The sequence below is a fragment of the Geotrypetes seraphini genome, chromosome 3 (genome assembly GCF_902459505.1).
Source record: "Geotrypetes seraphini chromosome 3, aGeoSer1.1, whole genome shotgun sequence".
NCBI lineage: Eukaryota > Metazoa > Chordata > Amphibia > Gymnophiona > Dermophiidae > Geotrypetes > Geotrypetes seraphini.
Genome location: NC_047086.1, coordinates 173128475 through 173155832, shown reverse-complemented (window position 1 = coordinate 173155832; position 27358 = coordinate 173128475). Strand labels below are relative to the sequence as shown.

The following is a 27358-nucleotide window of genomic DNA, read 5'->3' as shown; positions in this document are numbered from 1 at the left end:
AAAAAAGAAAGACGATGCATATGTAAATCTTCATGACCATACAGTCAGAGTAGCTGAGAAAATAGAAAGATGATGCATATGTAAATCCTCGTTATCATACAGTCTGGCTTGTTTCTGTTAGCAGGTCATGCAAGTAACTATGAGCTTTATATATATTTGGTGCTATTTTCACAAGTTTGAATGTTATAATGTTATTTCCTATGTTTGTTACAGAGTAGAGCAAAATTGTAATGTTGGGGATTTTTCCCCGTTTCCTTCTTCCTGTTGTGTCTTTTATTACAGTGCTACTTGATTGCTTTTGTACAAACTGAGGGGGGCAGGAGCAGCTCCCTGGGAAGGAGGTGGAGTTGGAAAACATGATTGACAGTTTTCTGCAAGCAACTTGCTGGTTCAGCTACAAAACCTTAGCGTTCAGGACCACTAGACACATCTACAAGAAAGAAGATTATTGAGGTAAGAACCTAATCTTTCTTTAATGGATCAATGTAATCCTTGGTCAGAAAAAAACCTCTGCTCTATTAAACTTCTTGGTGTTACTTTTGTCAGAAAACTCTCGTTCCATGAACAAATAAGCTCGATAGTTAAGAAATGTTTCTACCATCTTCGAATGATTAGATCTCTTGCCACTTTATTAGATCATCTTCATTAAATATTCATATTCATTCGCTTGTTATTTCATGTTTAGATTACAGTAATGTACTATACAAAGGAATCACTAAGAAAGAAATAAAATGTCTTCAAATTATTCTAAATACTGCCATTAAAATTATTTCAAAAGCACGTAAATACAATCATGTCGCACCTCTTTTGATCAATGCTCACTGGCTTCTTATTCATCATAGAATTTCCTATAAAATAATGTTACTGACTTACAAGACCAAATCTTCTTGCCAACCTGATTTTATTAACAGGCTACTTATCCCCCATTCCCCCCATCGCACATTACGTTCATCTAATCAAAACTTGCTATCCATCCCTTTTTTAAGATACATTAACACTATGCGTACTAGCATCTTTTCTGTTACGGCCCCTATCAACTGGAATTCAGCACCAAATTATATAAGAGAAATTACATCCCTGGATAAATTTAAAAGTAACTTGAAGGCCTTTCTTTTTAAAGATGCATTCAGTGTATAATAGTCCTTTTAAGGACGGTAATGGAAATCTGTTCCTTGCCATATTTTAATCATGTTAGCTTATCTTACATTATTCTGGATTATTTATATTTTGTTCCCCTTCCTTTTGTTTTGTTCCTTTTCCCCTCTTCTCTTTATACAAATTGTATTTCTGCCCTTCTCCATCTTGTACCAGTAAATTAATGTTTGTCAGTGCGTTAGATTGTTTGTAGCATTATTTGTAATCTGTTTTTAACGTACGTTCTCTTTACACTTTGGTTTTATATTATGTAAAACCGCTTTGAATTTTAATAAGGCGATATATGAAATTTTTAAATAAACCTGAAACCTATATAAAAAAATGTATATGTAAAAAAATATTTCAAGAATACAAATGTTTCCAGCTTACTAAAGTGCATTTTATTAGCTCTGCCTCCCATCATTCTAGACTGTCCTGTACCTCCTCAGTTTGTGTCTCTACACGTGAGATGGTTGATGGAAAAAGCCTGTCTTCTTCTGCTTCAGTTTATTTTTCATTTAATTCATCTATTTTTCATCCGATTGCAATATTTTTTGTTTGTGCTGTAGAGACTCCCAGCTTAGGACATCTCTGGCTGCGAGATAGCTCAGACTTAGGTCAGAAGTCTGTAGGGACATTCTTGTAGAATCCCACTTTATTCCAGGACCAGTAGTTATTTCCCTCCACCCGCAAGAAAGAAGATTAGCAGAGGTAAGAATCTAATATTTTGGACTGTTTTGCAGTGCACCCACTTGGCCGGCCTGCACCAAAAGTCCGGAGGCTCAAGGACAGGTGCTTTGGGAGCAGGGTTCACCCTGGGTTCTTTCTGCAGTGGACTTGAGCATGGGCTGAGTGGCTCTGTGGGGGTTTTTTAAAACCTGGACAGGGCCGATTGCATTTACTCCTCCCTGCTGCACGTGCAGGTTCCATTGGGGATTGAGGTCTCCAGCCAGTCAGAGAGGCAGTCAGAAGAAGCAAGCATTCCAGTTCCTGGCTTGTTGAGACTGAAGTTCTCCTATCTCTCTTTTCTGCAGTTTCAGCCTAGGCAACTTCAAGCACAAACATGGTACAGTGAATACAAGACTGACAGCCTAGGGCAAAAAATCGGGGAGTCCTGGAAAGTGATTTTTCCCCCTACCTATAAAATCCCCAAATCATTAAATTTTGTCCCCTAGTGTAGCTCTCATGGGCCAATTGTGGTGCTAAAATCCCTGCCGTGGTGGCCATCTTGGATTTCCCGATTTGAAAATAAAATCCTCTATCTGCCTCAAAACACCTCAATTTGCTTAAAATCAGATGAAATGGATAACTCAGGATACTTCAGATTCATGTCAGATTTGTGCTGACATGAATAGCGGGTTGAGGATCGTCTGTGTTCCATGTGCCCCTGAGGGTTTGGGATCTCAGATGGCTCGTTTTCCAGGCCAGAAGTCCTGGTTAGAACCAGGAAAAAGTGAAAATGTGTCACTGGTGAAGCACAGCCACGCACCTGCTATGAAACCCCAGAAAGGGACACAGGAGCAACTGCAAGAGACCTAAGGACGTCAAGGATACAGTTTGCTCTAGAATTTATCAATATGCTTTATAAAGCATATTTTACAGCAGCCGCATGAAACCCTCGGAGTTTACGGTGATGCTGGCACCCGGGGTCTCTCCTGCCAAGGGTGTAATTTCCCCTCAATGGAGCCATGCGGAAGAGATAAAGGGGTTCAGTCGGAGGAGGACTGGAATGATATGGAGTCAGTTTCCATGCCTTTATTCCCAATTGGGATCCTTGGTAGTAGGGGACTCTGCATCACGCCTTGGAGAGCTGGTTCAGGTATAGGCTCAGAATCTGGGAGAAGACCTGATTTTGCAGGCTATTTAAGCTCAGCACTCAGAGATAATTGCAGTCTCTCCGAGAATTAAAGATAGAGATTCTGCTGTCTTCAGCTGCTCTGTGCTCGCATATGGGCAGCGCTAAGGCTCAGACCACATGCTTCCCCTTGCATCAGGACATTACTAAAATGTTAATGGACCAATAGGAGGCTCCAGAGGGGCCCCTTCGGTGGTCAGGGCCATGGCAAAGCTTTATCCAATGGATGTGGATTTTAACCAACTATTTGTCCTGCGAAAGGTAGATTCACTGGTGGTGCAGGTTACGAAGCGTACCTCTCTCCCCAGCGAAGGTAGAGTGGTGTTAAGATACTCAAGATTGCAGACTGAATTTTGTCAAGAAGCAGTTTGAGGCCATGGCTGCAGGATTAAAGATAGCAGCAGTGTCGTTGTTTGTAGCATGCGCCGGCCACTTCACCATGATCCAGAGGCTGATTCTGGAAAGGATCAGCAATTCCTCGTGTCTGGAGTGGATTATGTAGTGAATGCTCTCTATGATATTTTCAGAGTCTTGAGCAAACTATCGGGCTGTGCTATCTCCACCCGCAGAATGCTGTCGATTAGACAGTGGGCGAGGGACTCTTCCTCCAAGGTGATACTTAGCAAATTACCTTTCAAAGGACAATTGCTCTTTGGGGTGACCTCATGGCAAGAGTACAGGATCACAAGCCAAAGTCTTTACCTGACAGTAGAGTGAGAACCCTTTGGGGGTAGGTCGTGGTAATTTTCACAGCTCTAGAGGCATCTTTCCCAGTACTTAGGAAGCATAATGGTCCAGAGATTGTCTCTAGGCACAAGACAAAGATTTGGAGGGGCCAGGCACCCTCAGTCATTAGGATCTCACCCCACTCCCGCTCCTAAGAAGCAGTTATGATTCCAGATCAGCAGCCAGACCTTCGAAAGTTGGTAGGAGGTTAATGGCCTATTGGAAGGCATGGGCAGAGATCACTTCAGACCACTGGATACTGGAAATAATTCAGGAGGGGGGTACAAGCTTGAGTTCTTTCATCCTTCCTGGACCTTTTTGTAGACTCTCCAGCAGGGAGACCAGAAAAAGTGATCAAAGTACGAACGATGGAGCAGAAGCTGCTGTATCTAGTGGCCATAGAACCCATACCATGTTCAAACAATAAACAACCAATAGAGAAATATACAAAAACAAGTTATTGGGGTGATGGAGGGCCAACAGTCTTACTAGACTAGCTACACAGACAGCCCAGCAGAGCAGTGGGGCAATCTATGAGGCACTAAAATTACTCTCATTTAAAATGTCACAGGCACATATCACACCTTCTGTTACATCCACTCCGGATTCTGTATGATTCAAATCCGTGAACCGGGTCTTACAGAAATGACAATCATAGCTTTCAGTACCTCCCACATTGCCAAGAGTAAAGTTTTTTTCCTTTTGCAAGCAAGCCATGCAAAGCAAATTTACACTTATGAATATAATACAAGAGGGGTATTGGATGTAAATAGTGGGGTTCCCCAGGGCTCTGTATTGGGATCACTGCTTTTTAACATATTTGTCAATGATCTTGAGATGGGAATAAGTATTGAGATAATTAAATTTGCTGATGACACAAAGTTGTTCAAAGTTGTTAAATCACAAGAGGATTGTGAAAAATTGCAAGAGGACCTTACGAGACTGGAAGACTGGGCATCAAAATGGCAGGTAAGGTTTAATGTGAGGAAATGCAAAGCGATGCATGTGGGAAAGAGGAACCAAACTTTAGCTATGTGATGTTGGATTCTATGTTAGGAATCACTGCCCAGGAAAAGGATCTAGGTGTCATTGTTGAAGATACGTTGAAACCCTCAGTTCAATGTGTGGTGGCGGCGGCTTAAAAAGCAAATAGAATCTTAATTATCCCACTGGAAAACAAAAATGAAAACTTTATAATGCCCTTGAATCGCTCTGTGGTACAGCCACAAATTGAAAACTGGGTGCAGTTCTGGTCGCCGTTTTCTAAAAAAGATATGGCAAAATTAGAAAAGGTACAGAGAACGGTAACGAAAATGATAAAAGGTTTGGGATGCCTTCCCTATGAGGAGAGGCTAAAGTGGCTAGGGCTTTTCAGCTTGGAGAAGAGACAGCTCAGGGGTGATATGATAGAGGTCTATGAAAATACTGAGTGGTGTGGAAAGGGTAGATGTGAATCATTTGTTCACTCTTTTCTTAAATAATAGGACTAGGGGACATTTGATGAAGCTACTAAATGGTAGATTTAAAACAAACCGGAAAAAATATTTCTTCACACAACGTGTAATTAAACTCTGGAATTCATTGATGGAGAATGTGGTGACATAAGTTAAATTACCTGGGTTTAAAAAAGGCTTGGATAATTTCCTAAAAGAGAAGTCCCTAGGCCATTATTGAGATGGCTTGGAGAAATCCACTGCTTATTCCTAGGATAAGCAGCATAAAATCTGTTTTACTACTTGGGATCTAGCTAGGTACTTGGGACCTAGGTTGGCCACTGTTGGAAACAGGATACTGGGCTTGGTGGACCTTTGATCTGTCCCAGTATGGCAGTTCTTATGGGGGGGGGGTTCTAAGTCTTTTTTTTCTGCTCAAAACCCCTAGATTTTGGCAGAAATCAATAGGGAAGGACTCCTCACAATGTATTATGATGAATTCTTGTGATGTTTGCTCCAGATTGTCAGCAGAGAACATAACATAAGAAAAGCCTTACTGGGTCAGACCAATGGTCTATCAAGACCAGTAGCTTGTTCTCATGGTGGCCAATCCAGGTCCCTAATACCTGGCTAAAACCCGTGGAGGAGCATTTATTGTACCATGTATCGCAGCAGGAGCTTTGGGCTTTGCTCCCTTCAGGTCTTCTAGAGCTGGGGAACTGCTATGGGCCCAAGAAATAGGAAGAAAATCCTGCCTGGTTCCTGAGTATGGCGATGGCACTAAGCGCGTGGATAACACAAAGGCCTTGTTGGGGATCCGCCAGGGGTCTGGTATTGCTCCTTTGTATGGGTTCTTATTAGAATTTGTCCAGCTGATGTGGAGAACCTATTTTACGGACTCGGATTGCGCTTCACAGCCCGGTGGCGTGTTACTGGTTCCCAAGCATGTAACTTCTCTGACAGAGCTCATTGATCCGGTCCCCAGTGCCAGTGTCCACTCCAACTCAGATTGCCTGAGTTGGCACTCGGATTCTAGATGACTCCAATTCCATTTTTGGCTCCATCAAACAGAATATATCCATGGGTCCTGATCTGGATGATGACCCTGTAATGCACTGGCTGTTTAAGTCTGTATTCAGAAAAAAACAGGGGAAAACAACACCACAACCACAAATATGCACAAATCAGAGTGGAATTGTCCAGAAGAAAATGATGTGCACTAAAGAAGTGTCCTCCAATATGTCTGGTGATTTGAAGATCTTTATTGTTCAAACATCAATAAAACACATTCATCGACTCAACATGTTCATGTCGAGTCGATGAATGTATTTTATTGATGTTTGAACAATAAAGATCTTCAAATCACCAGACATATTGGAGGACACTTCTTTAGTGCACATCATTTTCTTCTAGACAATTCCACTCTGATTTGTGCATAAGTCTGTATCCATCCATGCGATGGAAAGACCTGAAATTGGAAGTTCAACCTTCCACTTCTCAGTGTACAGTCATGAACCGCTCCAATACTGAGACCTCCTTTTTTACAGTGCATCCAGACATCAGAGCTGTGGTCGCAGAGCAGTGGGAGACACCTAAAAGCTCTTTAAGGGTGACTAAAGCTTTGTCTAAGCTTTACCCCATGACACCAGAACTTCAGTACCTGCTTGACCAGCTGAAGGCGGACTCTGCAGTTGCTCAGGTCACCAAGCCATGCTTCAGTGGCTCTTAGCCATTCAAGCCATAGAGCCAGTTCCCGATGACTAATCAGGTTCAGGCAGATAATTCTTATACGCCATCATGCCCAAGAAAAGCACAGAGGACTGGACCTCCATCTTGAATCTCAAAGCAGTCAATGCATTTCTGAAGATTCCACATTTCCACATGGAAACATCTCAATCAATCATTGCAGCAGTGACTCAAGGGGAATTCCTGGCATCTGGACATAACAGAAGCCTAGTTTCATATTTCCATCATCCCAGGACCCAGGAAATACTTGCGTTTTCATATTCTCTAGCAACATTTCCAATTTGTATCCCATCCCTTCGGCCTGGGAATGGCTCCCCACACTTTCACCAAGGTTATGGTGGTAGTTGCTGCTCATCTCCTCCACAAAATGGGGATCCAAGTGCATCCCTATCTGGTCGATTGGCTGATCAGGGCTTCGTCCAAGCTGGAGTGTGAGCAGGAGGTGTGAATGGTGGTGACTCTTCTACAGCTGCTGGGATGGATTGTCAACTTCAAGAAGAGCCAGCTAGCACCAACTCAGAACCTGGAATAATAACATAATTTGGATGCATATGTTGGTCTTATATGGTCTTGCACCCAATTATCTTGTGGATCATTTTTTTATTTGTTAATCTAAGATGTTCAAAGCGTATTCATACTCTATTTGCTTTATCATCTGTAAAAGGTTTTTTATATAAAAGTTACTTTTAGTGACCCTTATCGTTTCAGAGTTTAGTTGTCTGAGTTAATTCTATTTCTTATCCTAGGACAAGCAGGCAGCATGTTCTCACATGTAGGTGATGTCTTCCATGGAACTCGGTACACACAGTGTTAAAAGTGAACTGTTACTTTAAGTTTTAAGAAACTTTATAATTGTCCGCAGTGCGCATGCATTAGTGCCTTCCCGCCCGATGTCAGCTCACGGTTCCTCAGTTCTTCTTTTTCCACAAAGTGAAGAAGTGCTTTTTTCTGGACTTTGTCCAGTCAACATTGATTTCAACCTGTATTATTTTTTCTAAACTGGCCTTTGGCCTTTCTTTTTCCCTTACTTTAAGAATTTTGTTTTCTTAGTTAAAAAAAAAAACCCCAACTAAAAATAAATATAATTATTTCTTTTTCCTCACTTGTGCCTTTCAGCCTTCGTGTGGGGCTTTTCAACCTTTGTGTTTTTCTTCGGCGGGCATTTTCTTCTATCTCATTGAATTTAATTTTGCCACTGCAATTTTTCCATCCATGTTGAAACTGTTGACCAGCTTTAAAAAGTGCTGTCGGTGCCAGTGACCTATTTCAATCACTGACCCGCATAGTTGGTGTTTGCAATGTTTGGGCCTTGAGCATCGTGTTAACATCTGCACACACTGTTCCACCTTACAAAAGCGCTCACTAAAAACTCATCGTATTCAGCAAGAGAAACTCCTTGTTTCAGCCATGGACACTGGAAAACACTCTTAGCCTGCGGTACCAGCATCAACATCAGTATCAGACGAGATTCCAGCATCGGGGAAGCCAGCTAAGAAGCCTTCCTCTTCCCCTCAATGCTGGCCAAATGCCGATACCATCGCTCTCCATCTCTGTAGGTTGTCTTTCCTTTAGGGCGTGTATCCTCTTTGAGGTCACCTACCCCTCGACGCCCTGCTGTTCTGATGGTACCGGCTGTTGAGCCAAGGTTACTAGTGCAGCTCTTCAAGGAGTAACTCAATGAGTTTTTTTGAAGGGAGATCTGTGATATGTTTAAATTGCATGCGACACCGGTGCTCATATCACTTCCTCAGTACTGGCCCAGGCTATGCATAGCACCTCAAGGTAACAGGGTACCGATTCCAGATCTCCATCGAGGCGTCGGTCTACCTGTTATCGAAACTGCCAGTAGACACTGATACTCTCCATCGAGGCATTGATCTTCCACATCACAGCATCGACACTCCCCATCAAAACAGTGTCACTTTTCATCAAAGCATCGATGTCCTCCTTTGACTCATCGACACTCTTCATCAACTAGACGCTCTACTTCAAGGCTATATCGTTATTCATCACATCGATCCCATACTTCAAGGACTAAGAAAATTTCTTGTTGCTCCTCTTCATCATCTTCATTGGATTGGTACTGCAGACATCAAGGAGCATTGTCTCGTTCTCATCATTCTCCATTACAATCTTCATCTTACAGCACATGTGTCAAACACAAGGCCCGCGGGCCAAATCCGGCCTGCCTGGCCATTTTATGTGGTCCGCGGTCCAGGGCCGGCATTACGGGGGAGTAAACAGGGCTTCAAGGTGTCCCCTTGCTTTCTGTTTTGGGCCCTTACCTGACGGCAACAATAGCACCCATGGGCTGTGGTGGTCATCAGCTTGTGCATGTTGGTAACACAACAGAAATTAATTTAACTGTGATGCATCCCTGTGTGAATTACTGGCACCGGGATACATTGCTGGGGCTGGCACAGTTAATTCATTTCTGGTGCGCTGCCGGCACGCGCAAGCTGACAACCATACTGGCAGTGTGAATTACTGGCCGTCATAGTTAAAATTACTGCTGAAGAGAGAAGGAAGCCAAGCCACAAGAGAAGATTGAGGCAGCGAGAGGGGGAGTGGGGGGGGGGGGGCGCTGATTATGACCGTAGGCTTGCCCTCTTGATTTCCTCCTCCAGCGCCACCTCTCCTTTTGACTTCCTCCTACTGGTCGGAAAAGGTTATCATGCCGCTGTACTGGGCCATGGTATGCACCCACCTGCAATACTGCATTCAGCACTGGTCGCCGTTCATTAAGAAGGACAAGGTACTACTCGAAAGGGTCCAGAGAAGAGTGACTAAAATGTTTAAGGGGCTGGAGAAGTTGCCGTACTGCGAGAGGTTAGAGAAACTAGGCCTCTTCTCCATTAAAAAGAGGAGGCTGGAAGGGGACATGTTCGAAACATTCAAGATAATGAAGGGAATAGACTTAATAATAATAATAATTTATTCTTATAGACCGCCGAAACCATAATAATTCGAGGCAGTTTACAACAAGAGGTGCTGGACAATCAGAGAAATAGTCACAATATAGAGTCGTCAGATACATGCATACAGAATAGAAGAAGTAAAAACTATAGAATTTTTAGGTTACAAATTGATTGAACAATTTCGTTTTTACTGATAGAGACAGGTTGTTCACCCTCTCCAAGGAAGAGAGAATGAGAGGGCACTCTTTAAAGTTAAAAGGGGAAAGATTCTGTACAAAAGTAAGGAAGTTCTTCTTCACCCAGAGAGTAGTGGAAAACTGGAATGCTCTTCCAGAGGCTGTTATAGGGGAAAACACCCTCCAGGGATTCAAGACAAAGTTAAACAAGTTCCTGCTGAACCGGAACATACGCAGATAGGGCTGGTCTCAGATAGGGCACTGGTCTTTGACCTAAGGGCCGCCGTGAGAGCGATCTGCTAGGCATGATGGACCACTGGTCTGACCCAGCAGGGGCAATTCTTATGTTATTATGTGTGCGGAGGTGGGGGAAGGGGGAACATGAGTACCTCTCCTGCCTTCTGTAATATTCTGCACATCTGCAGTGGTGGGAGAGATTAGGCGGGCTTGAGGCAAAACGGAGGCACGAGGTACTGCAGTGAGAGTCGGGCATCGGGCTGGACTGGAGCTGGAACCTTAATTTCTCCCTTATTTGTGACAGCACAGTTTAGCTGCAGCAGGAGTCTGCCTTCATCACTTTCCTCCAGGGTGGGCCACAGGCCATATCAGGTAAGAAAATGTAATGCAGATGGGCTCTGGTGGGGATGGGCTCTGAGTCTGACTGAAAAGATTCTAAAATAATGTTTTATTTTTAATGTTGGTGGGTTTCTAGGTGGGCTGGTATGTTTCTGTTGGGAGGTGCTGATACCCATGGGGAGGGAGATGCTATGGGGAGGGGGTAAAGAAAAGTAGGGCTAAGCTGATGCTCTGCTACAGGGAGAGGTGGGGGAGTAGGAAAGGGTAAGGCTGATTCTGGGCAGATGGGAGGGTAGCAAGGGAAGGGAAGCTGGAGTCATTGCTTTGCTACTTTGAAGGAGGAGTATTAGAAGTGCACACACAGGCTGCTTTCCTGGTTCCCTTTGCTGCATAATATCAGGGATAGCTGCCCCATTTTGTTCTTTCCCTCTCCCCAATCCCAGATCCAGATTTTCAGCCTGAGGAGGGAGTGTCAGCTTCTAAGAGGGAAATAGTCAATGACGACGATGGCATGTGGTATGGTGTCTCAGGTTGAGGAAGGATCTACTAAGACTAAGTATCTTAATAAAAAATTTGGCTTATGACTTAGCCTGTTTTAGATTTTGGCTCCTTATGTGATTTGAGTTTGACACTCCTGTCTTACAGAGTCACCTGGAGTGCTTGCAGTTGATTCTAATCTATCACGTCACCATACTGAATCAAAGTGTGAGCCCACTTTGTTGGCCTCTGAATCGTATGGTATACCATCAGATCCATCTCCTCTTCCTCCTCCAAGAAGATGATCTTCTGAATGGCTTTCCTTTACTAAATATATTATACAGTTGGGCAAGGCCCTTCCTGTCAAATTAGAAGCTGACACTGAGCCAGAGCAGAGCTCCTTGATGCCTTAGATTATGATGAACCTCCTAAAGAGCTCAAGTTACCATTGTACAATTTTCTTAAGGAGGTCCTCTTTCAAAGCTGTTACTGCAGCTCCAAGAAAAATTGACTTGCTGTACAGAATAATTTCTTGTCCTGGATTTGACAATCCACAGCTGTAACATCAATCGTTGCTTGTGGAATCGACCCTTAAAAATCCTCCAGTACCTGAGTTTATGCTTCTGCCCCACCAGGGCATGAGGGTCAGTCTAAGGATAAATTGGTTCACCATCTCTACCAAAACTCTATGTTGGCCAATAGAGTGCTTAATTACAAATTCTATATATGATTTTATTTTAAACATCTTGTAAAGAAGTTAGCTGACTTTGAGCAGTATATTCCCCCAGAACATTTTATGAATTTTCAGCAGACTACTCATAGTCTCTTACAAACCAGAAAATATATAGCACAGATAGCATTTGATGCTTTTGAAATGTCATCCAGAGCATCTGCCATGTTTGTTGCAATGAGATGTCTTGCTTGGCTATGAGTCTTTGACATGGATATTAACCTTCAGGACTGTTTAATCAACATTCCATACCTGGAGGAAGAACTCTTTGGTGATAGAATAGAGGTTGCTACTCAAAAGCTGACTCAGCATGAGCAGAATTGGAACTCTGAATAGATCAAAGACTAAGTCAACCATCTGTCTGCTCCAAAACCTGCTTCTTATTCTTACTAGAGATGATATCCTGCAACATCCTCTTCTTCCAAACTGCCACCACAGAAGAGACAAGAACAGCAACAACCTCAAAAGACCCAGACTTTGGTTTCTCAAAAGCCAACTCATTCTTTTTGATGAGTTTATAGGGAGCATGGCCACCATATCTCTTTCTCAGCCTCTTCCCCAGCCTATCGAAGGTTGACTACAATTATATCATCGACTTAGGGCTTTCATCACGATAGACTCTTGGGTCCTAAAGGTCATCAAGGAGGGTTATTCACTCCATTTCCTAAAAATACCTCCAAATCATCCTCCAAGAGAGTCCTCTTTCACATCACATCAGATGTCCCTTTTTCTTTAGGAAATCAAAGCTTTGTTTCAGCTAAATGCCATAAATGTTCCTCCTCCTCAGAAAAATCAGGGGTTCTACTCCAGGTATTTTCTAATCCCAAAGAACAAAGGAGGCTTCAACAAATTCTAGACCTCTGAGAGTTAAACAAATACCTAATTTTTTTTAAAAAAAGGCTTGCATGCTTTCTCTAGGGACTCTACACCCTTTTCTAGAATGAAATGAATGTCTATGCTCCCTAAACCTTTAAGAGGCTTACACACATATATCCATACGCCTGGCTCAAAGGAATTTTCTGTGTTCTCGTGTCGCTCATCAACACTTACAGTACAAAGTTATGCCATTCAGCCTGGCCTATTCTCCAAGAGTATTCACCAAGTGCCTAGTGGTCGTGACAGCAACCCTGCATACTCGCGGTTTTCAAGTATTTCCATATCTGGATGATTGGCTCATAAAAGCTGCCTCGCCTCAAGATGTACTCGCCACAACACAGTTGACAATAACATTTCCTAGGGTTCAAAGTCAACTTTCCAAAGTCTCAACTTCAACCATCCCAAAAACTGCAATTCTCAACACTGTTCATCTACGGACTTTCCTACCTCAAAAAAGACAGGACACTTTGCTTCAGCTTTGCAAGCAAATTTCTCTTCTACAAACCATTTTAGCCAGACAGATGATGCAGCTTTTGGGACACAGGGCATCCACATTCCATGTCTCCCCCCCCCCCCTCCTTTGCAAGGCTCCATCTCAGACCAGCTCTGTGGACCCTATCTTGATTCTTTCTCTCAAAAGATTAGAATTAGAGAAGGACACGGTAGCGATCCCTGCGGGAAGCCGCGTTGGGCTGTGGTTTTCTCGCGGGCTAAGGAGACTCTATAGCCAAATTTCCACAGACACGGGAGCAAAATTTTTCACCGCCCGCAAGAACGGTGAAAAGATTTGTCTCCGCAGGTAAATGTACCCCCTTCTTCATGACCGCAATTTACCTTGACTGATCTTCAAGTTCCTCCGGCGGCCATGCTGTCTCCAACTCTCCATCACCGACTTGTGCCGCATTGACTCCGCCCCCTTTAATGTACTGGCTCCTGATTGGTCACTTCTTCCTGCTCAAGCAGTGAGGGGACCAATCGCTACTGCCACACATGATTTGAAAACCGCATTTAATGGATTGTAGTGGTGCAGCAGTAGCAATTGGGAACATTTCAGAGCTGCAGCAGGAGGACAGGTTGCTGCCTGGACTGGAGTCACCGCGGACTCAGAGCTGAAACTTCGTCGGCGCTAGAACTAGTTCTAAGAGGTAAGGTGGGCCGCGTCCCCACACTTTCCTTCTGCTTGCCTGCCCAGGGTTCCCGGGGGGGGGGGGGGGTTCATTCTTTGCTTCGGTCGGAGTCCGGTTGAGCTGCTCTTGCAGCAAGGAGCTGGTTCTTTTTTTTTTTTTTAATCTACTAGTGTATCCATTGCCATGGGTTGCTGAACACATTATCTGTATATCGTGCTGGATTCCTCCTCTACAGCAAGTTCAGCAGTCTTGCAGCAGCTCATAGAGGACAGACACTGCTTTTGAACACGTGGTGGATCTCTGATCCTGTGCGATCTGCTCCTTCCAGGATAATAAGAGGCGCTGCCGGGTGTTGTGTCGTGCTGAGTTCCCAGTTTTCCCTGCATTTTAAGTGGCAAAAACTGCTTTCTTGATTTCATTTTTGGTTTCGAATGAGAAATCTCGAATACATGCTGATCTAAGTTTGTTTTGGTAACTATGGTTTTGGAAATAGGAAAGCTGAATAACTGTACTTTAAACGATCGCATGAGAGCCATGGTAGAAAAACGACTCGAGAAGATGGTGGACAAACTTGAAACGGTAGATCAGGCATGGTCCCTACTGAAAAATACTATCACAGAAGCACAAGATCTCTACATTCCGAGGATTTCCAAAGATCGGAGAACAAAGAGCAAAAGAGAACCGGCATGGCTTACCATACAGGTGAAGAAAGCCATAAAAGAAAAGAAGGACTCTTTCAAAAAATGGAAATGCATAAAGACAACCGAAGCCTGGAACAAACATAAAGATGATCAGAAGAAATGTCACAAGGCGGTGAGGGATGCCAAACAGGAGTATGAGGAAAAAATAGCCCAGGAGGCCAAAAACTAGCCCTTCTTTAGATACGTGAAAGGGAAAAAACCTGCAAAAGAGGCAGTGGGACCCCTGGACGACCAGGGAAGAAAAGGGTACATCAAGGAAGATAAACAAATCGCAGACAAACTAAATTCCTTCTTTGCGTCCGTCTTTACGAAGGAGGACACCTCAACAATACCTGAAGCGGAGAAAGTGTTTGCAGGAGAAATAGAAGACAGCCTCACCACAGTTGAAGTGGACTTAGACCAGATATACTATCAGATCGACAAACTTAAAAGTGACAAATCCCCTGGACCGGATGGAATTCACCCGAGAGTCTTAAAGGAATTGAAGGTTGAAATCGGAGAGTTATTGCAAAAACTTGCAAACCTGACAATCAGAACTGGACAGATACCGGACGACTGGAGGATAGCGAACGTCACGCCAATTTTTAAAAAAGGATCGAGAGGGGAACCGGGCAACTATAGGCCTGTGAGTCTTACGTCTGTCCCCGGCAAGATGGTTGAAGCACTGATCAAGGATAGCATAGTCTGGCACTTGGACGCACACGACTTGATGAAACCCAGTCAACATGGATTCAGGAAAGGGAAATCATGTTTGACGAATTTACTCCAATTTTTTGAGACTGTGAACGAGCAAATTGATAGTGGGAAGCCGGTGGACATAATATACTTGGACTTCCAGAAAGCGTTCGACAAAGTTCCACATGAAAGACTTCTCAGGAAACTACAAAGCCATGGCATAGAGGGGGATATACAAAGGTGGATAGGCAAATGGCTGGAAAACCGAAAGCAGAGAGTGGGCATAAATGGGAAGTTCTCTGACTGGGAGAAAGTGACTAGTGGTGTACCACAGGGCTCGGTACTTGGGCCGATCCTTTTTAATATTTATATCAATGACCTGGAGGAAGGAACAACCAGTGAGATCATCAAGTTTGCAGATGATACAAAACTATGCCGGGCAATCAGATCGCAGGAGGATAGAGAGGAACTCCAGAGCGACTTGTGTCGGTTAGAAACATGGGCGGAGAAATGGCAGATGAAGTTCAATGTGGAGAAATGCAAGGTAATGCATTTAGGCAATAAGAATAAGGAATACGAGTATACAATGTCAGGTGCAACTCTGGGGAAGAGTGAACAAGAAAAGGACCTGGGTGTACTGATAGATAGGACCCTGAAGCCGTCGGCACAATGCGCGGCAGCGGCAAAGAAGGCAAATAGAATGTTGGGCATGATAAAGAAAGGAATCTCGAGTAGATCGGAGAAAGTTATAATGCCGCTTTATAGGGCAATGGTCAGACCACACTTGGAATACTGCGTCCAACATTGGTCTCCCTACCTAAAGAAGGATATAAAACTGCTGGAGAGGGTGCAGAGACGAGCAACAAAACTGGTGAAGGGTATGGAGAAACTGGAATACGAGGATAGACTTATAACACTAGGATTGTTCTCCCTAGAGAAAAGGAGACTGCGTGGGGATATGATCGAGACCTTCAAAATACTGAAAGAAATCGACAAAATAGAGCAGAGAAGATTATTTACATTGTCCAATTTGACACGGACTAGAGGACATGAAATGAAGCTAAGGGGGGACAGGTTCAGGACTAATGTCAGGAAGTTCTGCTTCACTCAGAGAGTGGTTGACGTCTGGAATGCCCTCCCAGAGGAGATTATTGCGGAATCGACCGTCCTAGGCTTCAAGAGCAAACTAGATGCATATCTCCTTAAGAGAGGCATATAAAGATATGATGGACTATAAATTACGCCAGGGTACACCTGGCAGGGCCTCCGCATGCGCGGATCGCCGGACTTGATGGACCAAAGGTCTGATCCGGAGATGGCAGTTCTTATGTTCTTATGTTCTTAAAATAACCTTTTCAACAACTCACAATTTTTGCCAAGTTGTAATATTTTTGAAAATGCAAATCAATTTGTTTTGCCTCTGCTGGGTTTTGTGGTATGGGAGAAATTGTTGCATCTTTCCCTGCTCCCTGGAAACTTGGGTAAGGTGGGCCACATCCCTACACTTTCTGCTTGCCTGCCCAGGGTTCCCAGGGGGAGGGTTTTTTTTTTCTTTGCTCCAGTGTTCGGTTGAGCTGATCGCAAGGGAATCCAAGATCAGCTGATTCCCTCGCGATCAGCTCAACCAAACTCAGGAGCAAGGAAAGAACACCCCTCCCAACCCAAATCCAACTCCCCTTTTTGATCTTGTGGCTTGTATCTTTTTTTTTTTTTTTCCTTCCTCTCCTTCCCTCCATTCTCTATGTACGGTGCAGCCTACAATTGAGAGATTTCTTTATAATAATTATGAGGATCAGATATGGCTAAGGAAGACTAATGGACTGGTTGCAGCTAGAGCTGTGCCAATGATAAAGCTTGTTGTATGGCTGAGAAACTGTGCTGGTATTTGCTCTCTATCATAAGTGGACTAATGCCCTCTTCTATTAAACGGCACTAGCAGTTTCTAGCGCAGAGAGCCGCGCTGAATGGCCCGCACTGCTCCCGACGCTCATAGGAGCTCTATGAGTGTCAGGAGCAGCGTGGGCCATTCAGTGTGGCTCCCCACGCTAGAAACTGCTAGTGAAATTTAATAGAAGAGGCTGTAATTGATTCTTGTGTTTTTGCTCTGCTGGTATCTTTTCTGTCTTGCTGAATTGAATCATTCAAAAAAATAAAAAATCAGACTCCAATTCAGGCTTGCTCTTGGCCTTTTCCTCTGTCGCAGACGGGGAGACCGGGGAGAATGGCAGGAAGAGAATAAAGATGCATTGTCAGGCCTTGGGGTGGGGGAAGACATAGTGATAGAGTGACAGACAGACCCCTGGAACAAAGGGGAGACAGAAGAGTGGGTGGCAGATGTTAAACTTGGGGGCGTTTACTGGCTAGAGAGAGAGAATGCAGAGAGGTGGAAAGATTCTGGACCAAGGAGGGAGGAAGGAAGGAGAGAGAGGCAAAAAAAGACCTGGAAGAAAGGAGAACAAATGCTAGATATAATTGGGGGGGAGGGGGTTGCAGGACTATGGGAGGAGCAGACAGAGGGGGAGAGACCCTGACGAAGATGATAATAGAGGAGGGAGACCAGGAAGGATCCCTGGAACAAAGGTGGTGGTAGTTGGTTACAGTAGTGGCTGTGGTACCACTATCTATAAGGTACAAAGGGGAAAAGGGAAATGACACTGGATCTTGGGAAAAATTGTATAAAAAATGACTTTATTTTCAATTTAGTGATCAAAATGTGTCAGTTTTGAGAATTTATATCAGTAGTCTATATTTTGCACTATATTTGTCTATTTTTCTATAGTTGTTTCTGAAGTGACATTGCATATTTTAAAGTCATCTGCCTTGGTCTCTTTGAAAAATAAAACAAATATTAATGATTAATATTTTCTCTGCATAGTGTGCTTTGTGTTTCTTTTAATTTTGTGGTTACCATAATGAATTAATATTATATTGTTTGTAGTGTACATGAAAAATGAATGGAAGAAATTTCATTACAATTAGTACTATTATGATGGGGATGGGGGTCAGGGGTGGAGATTGGCCTGGGATACTCGGTTGAGAAACATTAGTCTAGGTGTCTATGGACTTCACTCAGTAAGGGCCCCTTTTACAAAGCCACAGTAGCGATTCTCCCTTGGCAAATGCACCAAACAAAGTCCATTTGCTGTGGCAGAATTGCACAAATGCATGTCCTTAAAAACCAGATTTCATGATAGCAGGTCTGCGTTTTATCCCCTTGTGCAGGCTTGTGCAGATGAGAATGGAAACGAACTTGCAGGGATGGGGAAAAATTTGTCCCCGTGTCATTCTCTATTTTCCATCTTCCATTTTCAGTGCTCCTTTTTCAAACAGCATGTTTGAGTGGTTTATTTACTTGATGCTTTCAAAATCCATAAGTGCAGTGTTTTAGAGCAATGATGAGGTCTCATGGTTGGTCTTTTCTCTACGATTGGTAGTAGTATATATTGATTATCATATGGTTTGTTTGTTTTTGTGTTTTATATATATATTTCTTTCTTTTTTTTTTTTTTGGTGCCACCAGGTTTATCTACTGTATGCTTTCTAAATGATAAAGAAATTTAAATGTCCTGTTTAGTCTTTTAGTGTATTACACTGTCTCATAACCTTACTTCCTTTTTTTCGTGTCGGTCCTAGGAAATTTTTACTTGATAAAAGAAAATTTGGGCTGTTCAACTAAAGCTTATCATTGAAAGATAGTGTCATTCGGCAGACATTATCATTGAAAGAAATATTGTCATTCGGCAAAGGTGAGTATTTATATTTAAGACAATGACTGAGGCAAACTGCTACAATTAATTCAATCAATCCATTGTAGCAGTTTGTAATTTACTGCTCTTTTTTGGTATTGGGTTTTTTTTTTTTTTGTTTGTTTATTTGGTCATTCACACAGTGTGTTGTTTTTTGGGGGGGGAGTTTTTCTAGGCTATCATGGATAAAAGTACCGTGCAGAATCTCATCATTACAAAAAGCAATCGATTCTCTCTGATTGAAAATAATGGAGCTAGTCCGGTGTGGAAGTTCTTTCTGGTCATCTACATGGATGGTCAATGCAGCGGTTTCATCATGTGCAAGACTTGCAAGTCAGTGTTGAGTTGGAGGTCACGTGATGGTACCAGTGGCCTGAAATCACATGCAGCAATCTGTAGTGGGCAAAAGTATACTGCTGTGACGAGAAGCATCAAGGACTTTTTACATAAAGAGAATCCGAAGGAAGAATACAGAACCTTGCTTACAGCAGTGAAAGCAGAAGTTACTGATGCAGTTGCTTCGATGTGTGCCATGGACATCAGACCTTTTTCTCTGGTCAAGGGATTTGTTGATTTCCATTGGTGCGAAATATGGCCAAGTTTCTTCTGATCTGGTACTCCCCTCTGCCAGAACAGTGTCCAGACATATTTCAGCAATTGCTGAAAAAGAAAAGGCTGCATTGTCTGAGGTGTTGGGTTGGCAAAATAAATTTGCCATTACAACTGATCTGTGGACTGAAGATGGAACTAGTATGCCATACATAACCATGACTGCACACTATTTAGACAACAATTTTCATCTCCACGCAAGAATTCTTGCCACCAGAACTCTGCTTGATAAGCATACTGCAGCTAACATTCAATCAAGGAAATCTTGGAAGAGTTTGGGGCTTATCGTCAGAACAATGTCTATATCACTGATAATGGAGCTAATGTTAAGGCTGCCTTCAAAGATCAACAGTGGCTATCATGTGCAGGCCACAATTTGAATCTTGTGTTGGTTCATGGATTGAAGCACAATGACAACTTTGATTCTCCGGTTGCCGATGTAAGTGTGCTGATTAATCTTGCAAAAGACACCGTTGCACATGTCAAGCATTGAAAAATGCATCACAAGCTAGAGACTAGCCTTAAACAGGCTGTTCCAACAAGATGGAATAGCATCTATAAAATGCTGGAATCGATATCTCAAAACCTACCACATCTTAAAGAACTGGCCAATGAATATAGGGATAAAAAACTGCAGAGGCTGCTTTTGGATTTGAATGAAGCACTATTAAATGACACAATTTGTGTCTTGCGCAACTTTGATGCGGCAACAACTGCCTTGTCTACTGATAAAACACCTACCCTCTGCAATGTCCTTCCAACACGTGCTCAGTTGTTCAAACATCTGACTGTTATTTCAATAGATTCATCAATTATTGCTTCTATAAAGAAACATTTTGAACACTTAATCAACACTTATTTCCCGGTTTATCCATTACACAGCATTGCTTCTCTGTTAACACCCATATCTGAAAAATAATCCAGTTATCTTCCCTGAAGATGCAAAAATACAGGCAATCATATCTTTAAAGAGGTTGTACAAAGAGGTTGAAGTGGAAGAACTCCCAGGGCCAGGTCCCTCCAAAAGAAGGAAAATAGATGCAACTGTTGGTTTCCTGAGTGACTTTTTTGAAACATTATCATCTCAGAAGGCTGCTGTTAATGAGGTGGATAGCTATCTTTGTTCTACTGATGTTGATGCTGATGTTTTAAGATTTTGGAGAAATAAACAAGAAAGCTGGCCAAAATTAGCAAAAGTTGCATGAGGGATACTGTGCATTCCAGATACCAGCACATCTTCAGAGAGGGTATTCTCTATTACAGGAAGGACTATGGAAGAAAGGAGAATTAGACCGAATCCAGAGATTGTGGATGATTTGTTGTTCATCCACGGGTTAAAAAATAAGGACAATTAAAAGTACAGGTTGTGTTTTGTTTTTGTATAGTTAAGTTGTAAAGAATGTTTCCTTTATACGTTAATAAAGATAAGTATATAAAATCATACCTGTCTGAGGCTTTTATGGATGCTGCGGGGACGGTGACGGGGCAGTGAATGGCATGGCGATGGCGGTGACGGGGTGGTGAAGAGGACGGTGGGCCGGGGCAATGACGGGGACAGATTTTTTCCCCCATGTCATTCTCTAATTATAATCACCTTACCTCTTCGTCAGTCTTTTCAGTGGTGGATGGATCCCACCAATCTTTCCAGGAGTCTACTATTTCACATCCCTCCACATCAGAAAGTGCTCACCACAGATGTGTCCACGTATGCTTGGGGAGCGCACCTGGATGGTCTTCGCACACAAGTTCACTGGTCTGCTCAAGAGAAAACATTACACAACAACCTATTAGAGCTGAGAGCAATTTGAAATGCTCTACAGACTTTTCAGAGCACTTTTTCCAATCAGGTCCTCCTGGTTCAAACAGACAATCAAGTAGTGATGTATTATGTCAACAAGCAAGAAAGAACAGGCTCTCTCCCTCTGTGTCAAAAAGCTGAGTACATTTGGAACTGGGTGATTGCTTGAAACATATTTCTCAAGGCCATATATGTGCAAGGGTCACAGGACACTCTAGCTGACAAACTCAACAGATTTATTTGCCCACACGAGTGGACTCTCAACTTCAAAGTATTATGCAACATTTTTTTCACTATGGGAAACTCCTCAAATAGATCTGTTTACCTCTCCCCACAATCACAAATTGCTTCAATTCTGTTCCAAATTCTATAGAATAATCACTCTATGAATCATTTGCAATGAACTGGTTTAAATATTCATCAACTGCTGATAGAACTCATGCTCAGAGACATGAAGGCAGTAACAGGGGAAGAACCCCCAACACTACCACCTCACCACCCAATCATCGCATTGTTCAAAACAATGTAAAGTTGATTGTCAAGTTTGTCGAATGTTTAACAATGCGATGATTGGGTGGTGAGGTGGTAGTTCTTCCCCTGTTACTGCCTTCATGTCTCTGAGCATGAGTTCTATCAGCAGTTGATGCATATTTAAACCAGTTCATTGCAAATGATTCATAGAGTGATTATTCTATAGAATTTGACACAATTACTTTTAATCACACAATATTTACAATTGATTGAGTTCATTGTCCCCATCTTCGTTTGACTGAGTCGTCAATTCTGTTCCAGGCAATTTCTCCTCACTGTCTGGAAGCAGATGCCTTTCTTCTGGATTGGACAGATATGTTCCTTTACGCTTTTCTACCAATCCCTCTCGTTCTGAAAACCTTGGTCAAACTCAAACAAGAGTCAGCCACCATGATCCTGATAGCTCCTTGGTGGCCCAGACAACCTTGGTACTTCCTTCTACTTCAGCTGAGTGCCAGGTATCCAATTCTCTTACAAATCTTTCCATCTTTGCTTACTCAGAGTCAGGGGTCTCTTTTACACCCCAGTCTACAATCACTACACCTCACAGCTTGGTACCTTTCTGCCTAACTTCAACAGATCCTAATCTCTCTGATGTAGTTCAAGCCATTATAGCTGCTTCCAGAAAACTTTCTACTCATCAATGTTATTAACAGAAGTGAACACATATCAATACGTGATATCAATATCCATCACCATGATGCTCCATCGTCTTCTCTATCTTCAGTATTGGATTACCTTCTCCATCTTTCCAATTCTGGACTAAAAACTACTTCGGTCAGAGTTCACCTCAGTACTATTAGTACTTTTCATGTTCCTGTCAACAATAAATCTCTGGCCTCTCATCCTCTTATTTCCAGGTTTATGAAGGGACTTTTCTTTTTTTTTTTTTTTTTATAAATTTAAATGATTACAATATCACATAATACAAAAGAAAAAAAGGCCTTCCTTAGACATTAACATTACATAATCATTCCATACAAAATTCCTTTCTAAGCCCACATTAATGGGGAAATATGATACAATTTCGAGAAATAAGTTTATAAAAAAAGAAAAAGGAAATAATTCATGATTCACCCTTACGAATCCCAAGCCATTCCTTACTCTTATAGGGATTATTAATTTCCCTCCTCTTATTTCTCAGTAGTGAAACTTAACCTCTTATGTAGTGAAGGGACTTTTCAATTAAAAACCTCCACTCAAGCCTCATCCAGTTGTCTGGGATCCTAATATAGTCCTAGGCACTCTGATGAAACCACCATTTGAACCAATGGCTTCTACTCACATCAAGTTTCTCACTTGGAAAGTGGTCTTCTTGATTTCTCTCACTTCTGCCCGTTGAGTGAGTGAACTCCAAGCATTGGTGTCGGACCCACTGTTCACAGGCCCAAAGGGTCATCAAGGGCAAAGGACTTTATATTCATGTAACGATACGTGTATTTAATTTTGACTTGAGTTTATATGAATAAAATCTGTTGGTTCCAAGGTTGATGTATACGATCCCGCTCCCCACTTGTTTTCTTTCATGGAATTTCATCTCAATCAATCCATTGTACTACTAGTTTTCTTCCCAAAGTCTCATTCTCATCCTAGAGAAACAGCTCTTCACACCTAGGACCGTAAATGTGCCTTGGCTTACTACATACAACGAACTAAGCCACACAGAATTTCACCTCAACTGTTCATCTCCTTTGATACTAACAGATTGGGCAAGCCTATAACCAAAAGAACTATTTCCATATGTCTAGCAGCCTATATTTCTTTCTGCTATGTTCAGGCTGGGCTGCAGCTCGGGGGTCGTGTAGCATCACACAAAGTCCAAGCTATGGCAGCATCAGTAGCTTTCTTACGTTCCGCTCCCATTGATGAAATTTGCAAAGCAGCTACTTGGTCCTCAATTCACACATTCACATCTCACTACTGTCTAGAATTCTATTCAAGATGAGATAGTTGTTTCGGCCAAGCAGTATTACAGAATTAATTTTCTTCTTAATGGCCAACTCCCTCCATCCCATTTCAGTAAGCTGGGGAATCCCACATGTGAGAATATATGCTGCCTACCTGTCCTAGAATAAAGCTCAGTTACTTTCTGTTACAAGTGTTATCTGGGTCAGCAGGCAGATATTCTCACATCCCTCCCACCTCCCCTGGTTGACTTCTTAGCTTTCTTACAGAACTGAGGAACCTCGAGCCAACATTGGGTGGGAAGGCGCTCGCGCATGCGTGGTGCGGGCAGTCGTGAAGTTTCTTAAAACTTAAAGTGACAGTTCACTTTTAACACTGTCCGTACTGGGCTCCATGGATGACATCACCCACATGTGAGAATATCTGCCTGATGTCCCCAGATAACAACTGTTACTGTAGGTAACTGTGCTTTATCAGCATATTCAGAAATTTTTGAAGACCCAATAGCAAATTTTTTGTAAATTTAATGTTTCATATTTTATTATTCAAATTTCTTTTGTAAACCACATAGAACTTTGAAGGTACTGTGGTATATAAATACATTTTTATGTTATGTTAACTTGGAATATCTGGGTATTCAGTTCAACACGGCACAAGGCTGCATTTTTCTTACCAAGCTATACAAACAGAAACTCTAGAAACAAATTTGGATCTATTAACACTTCCCATCCCAATCCCCACCACCTGGCATTACCTGCAGGTTTTGGATTCCATGGCTTCTTCTCTGGAGGTTGTCCTCTGGGCCAGAGCACACATGAGGCTGCTACAAGAATCTTTCCTATCTCGTTGGTTCCTGCAACATCACTTACTATTTTTGTATAATCATTAGAAAGGAAATACTTGCTATGAGTGTTTTTGTTTTTGTGTGCTGTGCAGTTTACACAATATACCGTATTTTCACGCATATAACGCGCATATGTGTATAACATGCATACGCGTATAGCGCGCGGGAACAAAGCATTGCTGTAAAAAAAATCTATATAGCACGCACACGCGTATACCGCGCATGCTGCTATAACCTCCTCCCGCCACCCCCGCTTACTCCCTCTTCTGGCTTGCGAACCGGCATCCTCCCCCCCCCCCCCCCGCTCGCGTTACCCCTCCTCCCCCGTGATCCTACATCCCCCCCAGCATCGCAAAGACATCGCTTACCCGATTGGGCACTAGCACCAGCACCAATGCACAGGACGTGCCAGTGCCCGAAGATCCTCCCTCGCCTGGGCTGGGCTGGGCTGGGCAGTGTGAGGGAGATCCTCCCTCTTCCCTGTGCTGGGCTGGGCTGGGCTTTGAGCATTTGCACATACTCAAAGCCTTCTGGTCTCGCTTTCTCCGAGATTCTCAGATTCAGAATCTCGGAGAGAGCGAGACCAGAAGGCTTTTGAGCATGCGCAAATGCTCAAAGCCCAGACCAGCCCAGCACAGGGAAGAGGGAGGATCTCCCTCGCACCGCCCAGCCCAGCCCAGGCGAGGGAGGATCTTCGGGCACTGGCACTTCCTGTGCATTGGTGCTGGTGCCGGTGCCCAATCGGGTAAGCGATGTCTTTGCGGTGCTGGGGGGGATGTAGGATCACGGGGGAGGGGGGGTGACGCGAGCGGGGGGGAGGATGCCGGTTTGCAGGGGGGATGCCGAATCGCAATGAGAAAAAAAAAATTGTATAACGCGCTCACACATATAACGCGCATGGTTATACTCGGTTTGTAAAATCGTGTATAACGCGCGCATTATAGGTGTGAAAATACGGTAATTATTGTTTTAAAAACATGAGTTTTAACTCTTTTGTTGTTGTTGTTACTTAAAGTAGCAACAGTAATCTATCTTAAATGAACTGATAAATATGAACCACAGAAATGTTTTTGTTTGTTTTTTGTAAACTCTTAAATAAAGTAAATCAATTTCTAGTAAGCAAAATATCAAATAATCTCTGTGTTCAAAAAATGATTGGCCCCTTTTATCAAACTGTGCTAGAAGTTTTAAGTGCAAGACGGCACGGTAAATGCTCCGCTCATAGAATTCCTTGCGCCAACTTACACTAAAACCCTCTAGTGCAACTTGATAAAAAGGAGGTATATGAAATATAAGCCAAAAGTTCCCAGAAAGATACTCTCCCACAACAATGGAGCATGCTACACTGCTATGCCACTAGATGTTACCTCTGGTATTACTAAGGAACTAGACTACAAGTTATCGTTGCCGTGGAAAGCAGTGTTTGCTCACACTGTACATTTTTGTCAAGTTTTGTTGACGCTATTTCGTGATCAGCATTATGACTGACTTGAAGGAACAAAGAATTTGTGTAAAATTTTGTTTCAAACTGGTAAAGATGGTAGCGGAGACCCACCATATGTTAAAATGAGCATTTGATGATGAAGCTATGGGTCAGATGCAAACCTACAAGTGGTTCAAGCGATTTAAAAATGGCAGAACATTCATGGACAATGATGAACGCTCCAGACACTTGTCAACTGGGATCACTGAAGCAAATGTGGCAAGAATTTGTGAAAAAATCCATGAAGATCTTTGTTTAACAATTAACGACCTTTGCAAAGCCCTTGGTTTGTCATTTGTGACTTGTAATTGAATTTTAACTGATGACCTGGGAATGCGCCACATTGCAGCAAAATTTGTGCCTCATCTCTTGACAAGTGAACAAAAGGAATATCGAGTTCAGGTGTGCATGGAGCTCAAACAACGATGTGATAATGTCCCAAACTTCGTTTCTCAGATCATTACTGGAGATGAAACATGGGTTTATGGCTATGACCCTGAAATGAAACACCAGTCATCTCAGTGGAAGTCACCAAATTCACCAAAACAGTTAAAAAAAAACACCCCACATCAAGTCCAGAGCAACACGAAAACAATGTTGATCTGGGTTTTTTTATTTTTTATTTTTTTTTACATCAAAAGGCTTATCCACAAGGAATTTGTCCCACAAGAGCAGACTGTGAATGGGCTGTTCTACTGTGATGTTCTGAGTCATCTTAGAGAATAGGTTTGACAGAGACATCTCAACATGTGGAGCAACAAATCTTGGGTGTTGCATCATGTTAACGCACCGGCCCATTCCTCACTAATTGTGTATCAGTTTTTGACTTCCAAAAACACGACTGTCATTCCCCACCCCCATTACTCACCGGACTTAGCCCCCTGTGATTTTTTTTTTTTTTCCCAAAATTTAAAATGAAGCTCAAGGGGAAAAGATTTGAGACAGTAGATGAGATTAAGGGCTCCTTTTACAAAGCCCCGCTAACAGGTTTAACACGCGCAACTTTTTATCACGTGCTAACTTTTTATCACGTGCAACTTTTTATCACGTGCGGCCAGACGTGCTAACACGTCTGGCCGCAAAACTACCGCCTGCTCAAGAGGAGGCGGTAGTGGCTAGCACAGCCGGTGGTTTAACACACGGTATTACGCATGTTAAACTGCTACCGCGCCTTCATAAAAGGAGCCCTAAGAGGATAACGCAGGATACAGTGAAGGAAATGGCAGAAATGATTTCCAGGGGTGCTTCCAAACATTACAGTCGCGCTGGGACCGGTGCATTAATGCAGCACA

General features: G+C 42.8%; 1 protein-coding gene across 2 annotated transcripts in view; it reads left to right on the top strand.

Annotated features, from left to right (window-relative positions):
- The window catches only part of AHI1 (Abelson helper integration site 1), a 468789-nt gene that overhangs the window by 261808 nt on the left and 179623 nt on the right, over positions 1-27358 (top strand). The gene's annotated exons all lie outside the window — the stretch shown is intronic.